Source organism: Scyliorhinus torazame, chromosome 15, assembly GCF_047496885.1.
Source record: "Scyliorhinus torazame isolate Kashiwa2021f chromosome 15, sScyTor2.1, whole genome shotgun sequence".
Taxonomy (NCBI): Eukaryota; Metazoa; Chordata; class Chondrichthyes; order Carcharhiniformes; family Scyliorhinidae; genus Scyliorhinus; species Scyliorhinus torazame.
In genome coordinates, this window is record NC_092721.1 from 116,435,166 (window position 1) to 116,448,470 (window position 13,305).

Consider the following 13,305-nt stretch of genomic DNA (forward strand, 5'->3'; position numbering starts at 1 on the left):
AGCTACAACATAGGCCACAAATAAGCAGAGCCAAGTGATTCCGCAATCGATGGATCAGATCGAAGTTCTGTAGTTCTGCCATATCTAGTCATGAATGGTGGTCAGGGAAGCAACTAATCAGAGGAGGAGGCTCCAAAATCATCACTATCCACAATGATGGGGGAGTCCAGCTTGTCAGTGCAAGCAAGGCTGAAGCATTTGCAACTAATGTCAGCCAAAAATGCTGAGTGGATGATCCATCTCAGCCTCCTCCTAGCTCCCCACAATCATTGATGCCAGCCTTCAGACAATTCAGTTCATTCCATGTGATATCAAGAATTGGTTTAAGACACTGGATACTACAAAGGCTATGGGTTCGTACAACATTCCAGCTCTAGTATTGAAAACCTGTGCTCCAGATCTAGCAGCACATTTAGACACGCTGTTTTAGTACAGCTACAACACTGGCATCTACCTGACAATGTAGAAAAATACTCAGCTGTGTCCAACCCACAAAAACAGAACAAACCCAATGGGCAGAATCTTCTTCTCTCGGCGCTGGGGAGCTTGGACCCAGGAAGGGCATTTACTAAGATAGGGTGGTGGTGAACCTGAGCCCCACTGCCTTTCTGGTTCCTCCATAATTAATTCCAGGGAGAAAGGCCCATGATGTACCTTCCCACCTCATGGCCAATCAATGACCAATTAAGGGTCTTATCCCACAGGCACGGGGATTAACCAAGATGAAAGCAGGCCTGTCACCAACTTCAGAGAGGAGAGGTGAGGGGAGGGGAGGGCTTCCGTGATCGAAGGCAATCAGTGCCTGATAGAGTAACTGAACATTCAAGGAAGGGAATGGTACCCCACTGGGAACCATTCCCCTGTCCTTGTTTACATGCCCCCTCTTCTTCTGCCCCCATGCTGCAGACTCTTCCTCCGCCCACATTAGTTACCAGTGGCCTGGATCTTTCGCGATCCTGGGACTCCAATACCTGTTCTTCTAGTAGCAGTCACGTCCTCCTCAGTTGCACGGTTGAGCACAAGAGCTGACAGCCTCTGATTGGCCAACAGCTCTTGCTAGGCAGAACTTCCACCCCTGGTCTTGATTCAAGGGGAAGGCCCATTAATGGCCTTGCCAGTGCCTGATTCATTATGCTTTGGCGGCCTTCCAAAAAAGAAGCACTGCAGAAAAGAGGAACTCTCCAGCTGGCAGGCAAGACTTCCAGAACCACAAAAGGTTTCGCCCAATAGGTCAATTACTGTCCTATCAGACTACTCTCAATCATGAGCAAAATGATGGAAAGTGTCATTGACAGTGCATTGAAGTAGCACTTACGTAGCGACAACCTACTCACTGATACTCAGTTTGTGTTCCACCATGGCTCAAGACCTCATCAGAACCATGGTCCAAATATGGACAAAGGAGCTGAATTACAGAGATGAGCTGTGAGTGAGTGTCCTTGACATCAAGGTAGCACGTGACCAAATGCGACATTAAGGAGCCCTAGCAAAACTGAGGTCAGTGGAATTCGGGGAAATGCTTAGTGGTTAGAGTGAAACCTATCACAAAGAAAGATGGTTCTTGGAAGTCGATAATCTCAGCCCCTGAACATCGCTGCAGGAGTTCTTCAGGGTAGTGTCCTAGGCCAATTACCGTTAGCTGGTTCATCAATGACCATCCCTCCAAGTAAGGTCAGAAATGGGTAAACTCACTGATTATTGCACAATGTTCATTAAGATTCAGAGCTCCCCAGATATTGAAGAAGACCCTGCTCATATGCATCAAGACCTAGACAACATCCGGGTTTGAGCTGAGAAGTAATGTTCATGCCACTCAGGTGCCAAGCAATGCCCATCTCCAACAAGAGAGAATCTATCTCCCCCTGACATTCAACAATATTATCATCACTGAATTTCCCCAATGTTAACATGCTGAATGGTACCATTGACGAATTCCACGAATTCTGCCCCAACATAAACAGTTAGTCTCAGGAATGGAGAATCAGCCCCTGATCTCCAGGCTTTAACCAACTGAGTGACAGGGTATGTGGGATGGACATGCTACATTCAGCCATATATTTGATGACAATGTAATTAATTTAAATACCTGTTTTACATTGATCACATCACCCTCAGTGATGTTAAGGAGGGAGTTCAAATATATTACCCATCAACAGTAAAGGAAAGACGATATACTTCCAAGTCAGGATGATGTGTGACTTGGAGGGGGTGCAGGTGAAGGTGTTTCTGCACCTCCTCCAAGTCACACATCATCCTGACTTGGAAGTATATCGTCTTTCCTTTACTGTTGATGGGTAATATATTTGGGGCTGATTCTCCATTTCACGACAGCAAAACTAGCGCCAAACCTGGACCGATTCAGTGACTGTGGAGCGGCTCGCACCAGTGCCACATGGAACACAATCGATTCCAATGAAAAACTATGCGGAATTCACTGGGTCCGTGATGGACACTCGGCAGGTTGACAAGCTGCAGCCTCATTTACACATTACAATCCCCACACATACACTCATCCCAGCCAACAAGATGGTACTGGTTATGGAGCATGCCCATACAGCTGATGGGTCGGCTGCTGGGCCAGAAGGCACCTTGGGGGAGGGGGGGAGACACCTCTATGACACGTGGCCCTAAATTCACAGTGGGCTGTCAGCAGCTTGTGCAGCTGCGTGGCTGCCTTTACGGCTATGGCAAAGATGTTTTGCACGCCTGTCCACCCTGACCACACAGCCCACCTCCTGCCCCCCTCCCCCCCACCACTACTCGCCCTGGCAGGAGGCCCTCAGGCCAGCAGCATACTGTCTGTCACGATATGCAGATAATGATATACAGACAGGCAGCTAATGAACACAGAGAACAGGACATGACCAATGAGCAGGCAGGACACTCAGGGGTGGTATCTCACTATAAATGGCACGGGGCACTCACACTCCGCCTCTTTCCACTGATGAACATTTACAGAGTGAGTTAGGGTGTATGTACAGTATCACACCTCCAGCACGTGGCTAAGAGCTAGTCTGGTTCAGTCAGACAGAGTAACCACACTTAGGTTAGCAGAGAGTCGAACTCAGAGAGAACTGTGCTAACTATTCGACTGGTTTAATAAATCAGATTAAACTAACTTCAAGGTCTGGAGAATCTTTTGGTTAAAGTTGCATCCAGTTGCAGCCTGTGTTATCCCAAAGTACATAACACATCATGCTACCAGGAGACTGCTTAATCTAGGTGGTTTACCTCAGTCCGTGACGACCAGTGAATGTATCCCGGCACCATGGAGAAGATTCAGCAGCTCCTCACCAGCTCAGGACCTCCGGCAATCTCAGTGCCAATTGGCGGACATTCAAGCAAAATTTTCTGCTGTACATCGAAGCTTCAGACCTCGTGGGTGTGTCTGATGCAAGGAAGATCGCGCTTCTCCTCTCTACAGCGGGTGATCAAGCCATCAAACTCTTTAACTCTTTTCACAGCGTCTACAAGGTAATGATGAATCTTTTTACTCCTTCTTAACTAACCTCTGCCTGCTAGCGCTATCCTGCAACTTTGGTGATATTGCTGACTCCATGATCAGAGACCAAATCGTTTTTGGAGTTCACTCTGATCCTGTGAGAGAGCAGCTACTGACAATCAAGCATATGACCCTGCCAGTCGCAATTGAAACATGCACAGTGCATGAGCACGCCCAAAATCGCTATGCCCAGTACAAATCAGCTGAAAATTAGAAACTTGCCTCCCACGAGGCAGAGCGTGTGCAGGCCATCTCCCGGATGCAGCGCCTCAGCATTGATGAAAGCGGCCATTTCGCGCGCTTTTCCCGGGGCCCCACGCATGCGCGATGCGAATGGGATAATGAAGCGGCCGACACCCGCACTGCGCATGTGCGACAACTATGAGGCAATGAACAGCTCCTATGCTTATCAACTGCTAAGAAGTTTAATCAAACCAACAAATAGTTTATTGCTGGAAATAATCCTGAAAGAAAGGGGCATGTGGATATGCTGTAGCATTTAAAGAGCATCAGGACGCCAACGTCATGATGTGCTTGAACTGCGGCAACGCTCACTTAAAGAAACACTGCCCTGCAAGAGGCAGGCGATGTTTAAACTGCGGGAAGCCTGGACACTATGCAGCCTTGTACAGGTCTGCACCACCAGTCAGGGGCCAGCACTCCCAATTCCGACGACGGCGCGTTCAGAGTGTGCAACAACGATTACAGGATTCTGATCCTGGCAGCACAACGGATCCAGAGGAAGAATGCCTGGACTCCGCCTACTGTGTGGGCATCATTACCAAATGTGAATATGCCACATCCAACTCATCACAAATTCAATCCATCCTCGCTGTGGATTCTGCAGACGAATGGTGTGCGGTGATGCAGGTCAACCACTGCTCCATCCAGTTTAAGCTGGACACAGGTGCTTCTGCCAACCTCCTCTCACAGGCAGATTTCAAACGCATCAAGAAGCCCCCCAAGGTCCTTCCAGCAGCCTGCAGGCTCCTGGACTACAACGGAAATGCCTGAAGGCAGAACTTAAGGATCTTCAGCAACAGGGCATCATTTCCAAGGTAACTGAACCGACTGACTGGATCAGCTCGATGGTATGTGTTAGAAAGCCTTCGGGAGACCTGTGTATCTGCATTGATCCCAAGGATCTCAATAAGAATATAATGTGTGAACACTACCCCATCCCGGAGGGGGAGGATCTCACCAGTGAGATGGCACACAAATGTTTTTTCACCAAGTTAGATGCATCACATGGATTTTAGCAAATCCAGCTGGATGAGTCCAGCAGAAGGTTCTGCATCTTCAAAACACCGTTTGGCAGATACTTCGATAATCGCATGCCGTTTGGCATTGTCCCGGCATTGGAGATCTTCCATCGCATCATGGAGCAGATGATGGAGGGCATTGAAGGGGTTCGTGTGTACTTGGACGACATCATCATATGGTCCACGATCCCTGAAGAGCATGTTTCCCGTCTACAGCAGGTATTCCGCCGTGTCCATGCCAATGGCCTGAAGCTGAACAGGTCCAAATGTTGCTTTGGCATGTCGACATTCAAGTTCCTAGGTGACCAGATCTCTCAGCAGGGCGTGCGACCGGACACAGACAAGGTCAAGGCCATCAAAGCCATGAAGGTCCCCGAAGACAAGAAGGCGGTGTTGCGCTTCCTGGGCATGGTCAATTTTCTGGGCAAGTTCATCCCAAACCTGGCCTCACACACCATGGCCCTGCGAAACCTAGGAAAAAAGTCCACTGCCTTTGAGTGGAAGGCAGCACATCAGGCAGAGTGGTTGGAGCTGAAAGCCAAGCTCACCATTGCACTCGTCTTGGCATTTTTCAACCCAGACAGGGAGATGAAGATCTCGACAGATGCGAGCCAGGATGGCATCGGTGCGGTGCTGCTTTAACGCGATGACACTTCATCCTGGGCACCGGTAGCCTACGCATCAAGGGCCATGACACCCACCGAAACAAGGTATGCACCTGCACTGGTTTTATGCCAGTGGAAAGACTCCAGACCCCAAATCATAATGATTTTGCAGTCTTAATTTGGAATTTGAATTAAAATAGGTTTTTGTCTGGTAACTTTCACAATTCCATCCATATCCTTGTTTGAAAGCATAAGACTCAATTTCTAATACTGTATGGGTAATTTGATCACTGCACAGTAATTGAAAATGTTTTGATATTAATTTAACTTTATTTGAAGTGATATCATTTGCTGTTCTCTATAATTTAGGATTTGTATATCTGTATCCTTCCCAGGTAACCTCACAATCAAATCAACATTACATGAAATTAAATGACGGTTAAATTACAGACATTAAGGAATAACAAAGACTTAAGGAAGACATTTTGAGCCGTGAGGTAATGGAGATAGTTGGTAAGTTAGTGGGGAAGCCTGGACAATTATTTTCTGTCTTTTACTATCATTGCAATATACAATGTAAAGCAAAATTCACATGTATTTCACAGATGAATTATTTTATGCTACAAGCTATTAATTTAAGCCATAACTTGTCAGTAATATATGAGGCAATGAACAGCTCCTATGCTTATCAACTGCTAAGAAGTTTAATCAAACCAACAAATAGTTTATTGCTGGAAATAATCCTGAAAGAAAGGGGCATGTGGATATGCTGTAGCATTTAAAGATTTTTTGTTTTGATATGCTTAAAAATTGATTGTTTTATTATTTTAAACTGTGACTGATCATTCTGATATCATCATAGGATGGTGTTGGATATTTTCATTCAAAAAAATGACACAGTTTGCACTTTGGATTATACACTGACATTTTTTTATTGGGCAAGTGTGCCAAGTATATCACAGGATTAACGTCGGTTACACGACCCAGACTCGCCATTCTGTCTGCTCTTCAACTATACCAAGACTTATAATGCACATGTGAATGGAGAAAATGTGCCAATACATAACAGATATTATGGATGATTTTGTAACCAATTATTTGTAGTGCATTATTTTTTTTATTTTTAAAATATATTTGTTAAAGTTTTTTAACACAATTTTTCTCCCTTACAAACAATAACCCCCCCCCCCCCCCCCCCAGTAACAAAAAAAAACGAGAAATCGTGCAGAGCAAGATGTATACATGGCAAAATGATATATTTACACAGCTTTGTACACTGGCCCTCTCCCGTACGTGCCAGTTTCCCCCACCCTTCATGTTATCTCTTGCTCATCCACCCTCCCAGGCAGCCCCCCCCCACTCCCAGGAGGTCCCCCCCCCCTCTCCCCCAAGGTTGCTGCTGCTGCTGACCGACCTTCCTCTAACGCTCCGCGAGATAGTCTAGGAACGGTTGCCACCGCCTGTAGAACCCCTGCGCAGACCCTCTCAAGGCGAACTTAATCCTCTCCAACTTTATGAACCCAGCCATATCATTTATCCAGGCCTCCAGGCTGGGGGGCTTCGCCTCCTTCCACATCAGCAAGATCCTTCACCGGGCTACTAGGGACGCAAAGGCCAGAATGCCGGCCTCTTTCGCCTCCTGCACTCCCGGTCCGTCCACTACTCCAAATATTGCTAGCCCCCAGCCTGACTTGACCCAGACTTTCACCACCTGAGATATTGCTCCTGCCACTCCTCTCCAGAACCCCTCCAGTGCCGGGCATGACCAAAACATGTGGACATGGTTCGCCGGGCTCCCTGAGCACCTTCCACATCTGTCCTCCACCCAAAGAACCTACTCAGCCTCGCCCCCGTCAAGTGCGCTCTGTGGACCACCTTAAATTGTATCAGGCTGAGCCTGGCACGCGAGGAGGAGGAATTAACCCTACCTAGGGCATCAGCCCACAGACCTTCCTCGATCTCCTCCCCCAGCTCCTCCTCCCATTTACACTTCAACTCTTCTACCAGCGCTTCCCCCTCTTCTTTCAACTCCTGGTGTATTTCCGACACCTTGCCCTCCCCGACCCATACACCTGAGATCACCCTATCTTGAACTTCTTGTGCCGGGAGCAACGGGAATTCCCTCACCTGTCGCCTCACAAAAGCCCTCACCTGCATATATCTAAAGGCATTTCCCGGGGGTAACTCGAACTTCTCCTCCAGTGCCCCTAGGCTCGCAAACGTCCCGTCGATGAACAGGTCTCCCATTCTTCCAATTCCCGCCCGATGCCAGCTCTGGAACCTCCCGTCCATCTTCCCCGGGACAAACCGGTGGTTACCCCTGATCGGGGACCACACCGATGCTCCCATTGCACCCCGGTGCCGTCTCCACTGGCCCCAGATCCTTAGCGTTGCTGCCACCACTGGGCTCGTGGTATACTTTGACGGCGAGAGCGGCAGCGGTGCCGTCACCAACGCCCCCAGGCTCGTTCCTTTACAGGACGCCATCTCCATCCTCTTCCATGCCGCCCCCTCTCCCTCCATCACCCACATGCGGATCATCGCCACATTTGCTGCCCAGTAGTAGCTCCCCAGGTTAACTCTCCTCGGTCCCTACTGCGTTCCAGGAACCCTCTCCTTACTCTCGGGGTCTTATTCGCCCACACAAACCCCATAATACTCCTGCCTACTCTCTTAAAAAAGGCCTTAGTGATCACGATGGGAAGTCACTGAAACACAAACAGAAACCTCGGAAGGACCACCATTTTGACCGACTGCACTCTACCCGCCAGCGAGAGCGGTAACATGTCCCATCTTTTGAAATCCTCCTCCATTTGCTCCACCAACCTCGTCAGATTCAGTTTATGTAGGGTCCCCCAACTCCTGGCTATCTGGATCCCCAGATACCGAAAGCTCCCCTCCGCCCTCCTCAGCGGTAGGTCCCCTATCCCTCTTTCTTGGTCTCCCGCCTGCAATACAAAGAGCTCACTCTTCCCTACATTGAGCTTATAGCCCGAAAACTCCCCAAACTCCCTTAGAGTCTGCATGACCTCCACCATCCCCTCCATTGGATCCGCCACGTGCAGCAACAGGTCATCCGCATATAGCGACACCCGATGCTCTTCTCCCCCTCGGACCACCCGCCTCCATTTGTTAGACTCCCTCAATGACATGGCCAACGGTTTGATCGCCAATGCGAACAACAGGGGGGACAGGGGGCACCCCTGCCTCGTCCCTCGTTACAGTCGAAAGTACTCCGACCTCCGCCGGTTCGTCACTACACTCGCCATCGGAGCTCTGTTCAGGAGCTTAACCCAACTGATAAACCCTCCACCGAACCCAAACCTACGCAGCACCTCCCAGAGGTACTCCCACTCTACTCGGTCAAAGGCCTTCTCCGCATCCATAGCTGCCACTATCACCACCTCTCCCTCCTCCGATGGCATCATTATCGCGTTTAAGAGCCGCCGCACATTGGTGTTTAGTTGCCTGCCCTTTACAAATCCCGTCTGGTCCTCGTGGATTACCCCCGGGACACAGTCCTCGATCCTCGTGGCCAGCACCTTTGCCAGCAACTTTGCATCCACATTAAGGAGCGAGATCGGCCTGTGCGATCCACATTGCAGTGGGTCCTTGTCCCGCTTTAGGATCAAAGAAATTGTCGCTTCCGACATTGTCGGGGGCAGGGTCCCCTCCTCTCTTGCCTCATTAAAGGTCCTCACCAGTAGCGGGGCCAGCAGGTCTACGTACTTCCTGTAGAACTCCACCGGGAATCCATCCGGTCCCGGGGCCTACCCTGCATGCTCCCCAAACCCTTGCTCAGCATCTCCAACCCAATTGGTGCCCCCAAACCAGCCACCTCTTGCTCCTCCACCCTCGGGAATCTCAGTTGATCTAGGAATCGTCTCATCCCCTCTTCCCCATCTGGGGGCTGGGATCTGTACAGCTCTTCATAAAAGGCCTTAAATACCTCGTTTATTTTCGTCGCACTCTGAACCGTGGCTCCCCTTCCATCTTTGACTCCCCCTATTTCCCTCGCTGCCATCCTCTTACGGAGCTGGTGTGCCAGCATCCGACTAGCCTTTTCCCCATACTCGTAGGTCGCCCCCTGCACTTTCCTCCACTGTGCCTCCGCCTTCCCTGTGGTCAACAGGTCAAACTCCGTCTGGAGCCGTCGTCTTTCCCCAAGTAATCTTTCCTCCGGGGCCTCTGCATATCTCCTGTCCACTCTCAAAATCTCTCCCACTAATCTCTCCCTTTCCATACCCTCTGTCTTCTCCCTATGAGCCCTAATGGAGATTAGCTCTCCCCTGATCACCGCCTTCAACGCCTCCCATACCACTCCCACCCGCACCTCCCCGTTGTCGTTGGCCTCCAAGTACCTTTCGATACACCCCCTCACCTCCCCACACATCACCTCGTTCGCCAGCAGTCCCACATCCAGCCGCCACAACGGGCGTTGGTCCCTCTCCTCTCCCAGCTCCAGTTCCACCCAGTGCGGGGCATGGTCCGAAACGGCTATGGCCGAATACTCCGTCCCCTCCACCCTCGGGATGAGCGCCCTACCCAGAACAAAGAAATATATCCAGGAGTAGGCCTTGCGTACATGGGAGAAGAAAGAAAATTCCCTGGCCTGCGGCCTTGCAAACCGCCATGGGTCCACTCCCCCCATCTGATCCATAAACCCCCTACGCGGGGAAAAAAAAAAGTGCTTTCCAAAGCCCGCTCCGCCCCCTCTGGCGCAGCTCCTGTCGCGGCCTTGTCTCTCTCCCCCAGCCCATGTAACATTTCCTGCGCGTGATTGACCCCCTATATACAACAACCATCACACATCAAACCTCAAACATCCCCCCTACCCTCACAAACCCTCAGTTAGAGTCCAACTTTTCGGCTTGTACAAAGGTCCACGCCTCTTCAGGCGTTTCAAAGTAATAGTGTTGGCCCTTGTATGTGACCCACAGTCGCGCTGGCTGCAGCATTCCGAATTTCACTTCTTTCCGTATATTCGGATCTCTGAATTGTCCCACTTACTGCTCCGCTCCTTCTTGGCCCATCTCAGGACCCACTCTCTGTCCGTGAACCGGTAGAACCTCACCACCATCGGCCTTGGCGGCTCATTTGCCTGGGGCTTCTTCGCCAGCACCCGATGTGCCCCGTCCAACTCCAGCGGCCTCGAAGGGGCCTTCGTGCCCATCATCGCCTCGAGCATCGTGCTCGCGTATGCCCCGGCATCAGCCCCCTCCACTCCCTCAGGGAGACCCAGGATTCGCAGATTCTTTCTCCTCGACCTGTTCTCCAGGTCTTCGAGTCTTCCCGCCCACCTCTTGTGTAGCGCCTCGTTCTGCTCCACTCTCACCGCCAGGCTCACGAGCTCGTCCTCGTTCTGCCTGACTCTTTTCTGTACCTCCTGGATCTTAACTTTGTGGGCCTTCTGGGTGATCCCGAGTCCTTCAATTGCCGAAAGCATAGGTGCCAGCATCTCCTCGCGCTGCTCCTCGAAGCAGTGCTTGATGAACTCCTGCAGCTCCCCTTTGTCCCTGGCTGCCGCCATTTTGTTTTCTTTCCCTCACTTCTCCCGTTGCTCCAGTGCCGCTCCTTTGGCCGTTACACTTCTGGTCCGTTTCATAGAAGTTGGAGGGGGACCTCTCTCTTCCCTTCCCCACGGGTTGCGTTAAAAAAAGTTCCGTTGGGGCTCCTCTAACGAGCCCGAAAGTCCATGGTAGCGGGAGCTGCCGAATCGTGCGGCTTAGCTCCGCATAGCCGCAACCGGAAGCATCTGTAGTGCATTATTAATCACAATCTACGAATTGTGATAGTAGTAAGAATGACTAACAGACATATGGAACATGATAACCAACAATTAGACTATTTTTAAAGACAAGCACATGGAGAACTGGAATCAGTTGGTAAAGATGTGAGATTTGAAATATTTGATATCAGTACATCGAGATTTTAAACATTAACCTTGCAAGAGTAATTTTGTATTTCCACCTTGAAAGAGGTCTTATCCACCCATGGAATGAGAATCTTGGGCGAGATTCTCCGACCCCCCACCGGGTCGGAGAATCGCCGGGGGTTGGCGTGAATCCCGCCCCCGCCGGTTGCCGAATTCTCCACCACCGGATATTCGGTGGGGGCGGGAATCGCGCCGGTTGGCGGGCCCCCCGCTGCGATTCTCCGGCCCGGATGAGCCAAAGTCCCGCCGCTAAAATGCCTGTCCCGCCGGCGTAGATTAAACCACCTACCTTACCGGCGGGAAAAGGCGGCGCGGGCGGGGTCCTGGGGGGGGGGTGCGGGGCGATCTGGCCCCGGGGGGTGCCGCCCCCACGGTGGCCTGGCCCGCGATCGGGGCCCACCGATCCGCGGGCGGGCCTGTGTCGTGGGGGCACTCTTTTACTTCCGCCTTCACCACGGTCTCCACCATGGCGGAGACAGAAGAGACTTCCTCCACTGCGCATGCGCGGGAATGCTGTCAGCGGCTGCTGACGCTCCCGCGCATGCGCCGCCCGGAGATGTCATTTCCGCGCCAGCTGGCGGGGCACCAAAGGCCTTTTCCGCCAGCTGGCGGGGCGGAAATTCGTCCAACGCCGACCTAGCCCCTTAAGGCTGGGGCTCGGCCCCCAAAGATGCGGAGCATTCCGCACCTTTGGGGCGGCGCGATGCCCGACTGATTTGCGCCGTTTTGGGCGCCAGTCGGCGGACATCGCGCCGTTTCCGGAGAATTTCGCCCCTTATCTATATGTGTGAATGTGTTGACATTATTGGTAGAAGTGATTTTAAAAATTACAATCATAAAAGCTGCATAGAAGGCAGTTTTCTTCAGTATGTAATTTTTTTGCTGAGCTCACCGAGCACTTGTATAAACTTACATACATTTGATGTGAAGTTAAAATGAGTATTTAAAAAAACATAGGGAGCGATTCTCCGAGCCCTGCGCCGGGCCGGAGAATCGCCGCAACTGCGCCTCGACGCTGTGGCGATTCTCCGAGGTGCGGAGAATTGGCGCCATTTGCGCCGGTGGGTTTGATGCAGTGCTGGCCGCGGGCCGCTGGAATCGGTGGGGCCGCCGATTCTCCGGACCGGATGGGCCGAGTGGCCGGGCGGATTCGACAGAGTCCCGCCAGCGCCGTTCACCCCTGGTCGCTGCCCGCGGGAACTCTGCGCGAAGGGCTGAGGGGGCGGCCTGTGGGGCGGGGAAATGCGATCCTTCACCGGGGGGTGGCCTCCGATGGGGTCTGTTGCGCGGCCAGCCCCTGAACCCGACGCCATGTTGAGTCGGGGCCGGCGCGCAGAAGAAGCCCCCCGCCCTCCAGCGCGGTGCTGGCCCCCTGTGTGGTACAGAATCGGCCGTCCCCGTGCCCGGTTCGCGCTGTCGTGAAACGCAACGGCGTTCACGACGGCGCGAACACTTGGGCTCCATTTTTGAGAATCGCCATAACAGGAGTTATGTTGGATAGTCCCCGAAAACAGGCATGAGGATTGTAATATACAATTAACTCCCTCCCGTTTATTGAAATGCAAGCAGCATGCAAAGTTGATGCAACCTGACCATTAGGATGATTGCTACATGCCAGCATAAACACAACTTCTCATTGGCTACATGCATCAGCAAGTGATCCAAAATTGTCATATCCAGCCAACTGTTCAAGCTAGCCTCAACCTCTTAAAAGGAAGCGGCATTGTGGTTGGAGTAGGTGTTAGTCATTTTTTAAAGATTAATTTGAGGATGTGAGCATTTGTTGCCATCTCTTATTGTCCTTGAGATATGATGGTGAGTACCCTTCTTGAATCGCTACAGTCCATGTGGTGTAGGCACACATACAGTGTTGTTAGGAAGAGAATTCTAATTTTGACCCTGCAACAGGGAAGGATAGGCAATATAACTCCAAGAGATTCTGTCTGACCTATGGGAATTTGTAGGTAATGATGTTCCCATGCATCTGCTGCCTTTGTTATC

The 13,305-nt window shown here is 51.2% G+C and overlaps 1 protein-coding gene across 1 annotated transcript in view; it reads left to right on the top strand.

Annotated features, from left to right (window-relative positions):
- The first annotated feature begins 5,764 nt into the window (after nucleotides 1-5,764).
- LOC140391761 (large ribosomal subunit protein eL31) overlaps nucleotides 5,765-13,305 on the top strand; it is a 245,433-nt gene continuing 237,892 nt past the window's right edge. The window contains exon 1 of the mRNA XM_072476605.1: nucleotides 5,765-5,882. The gene's annotated coding sequence lies outside the window, so the exon portion shown is untranslated. The remainder of the gene's footprint in view (nucleotides 5,883-13,305) is intronic.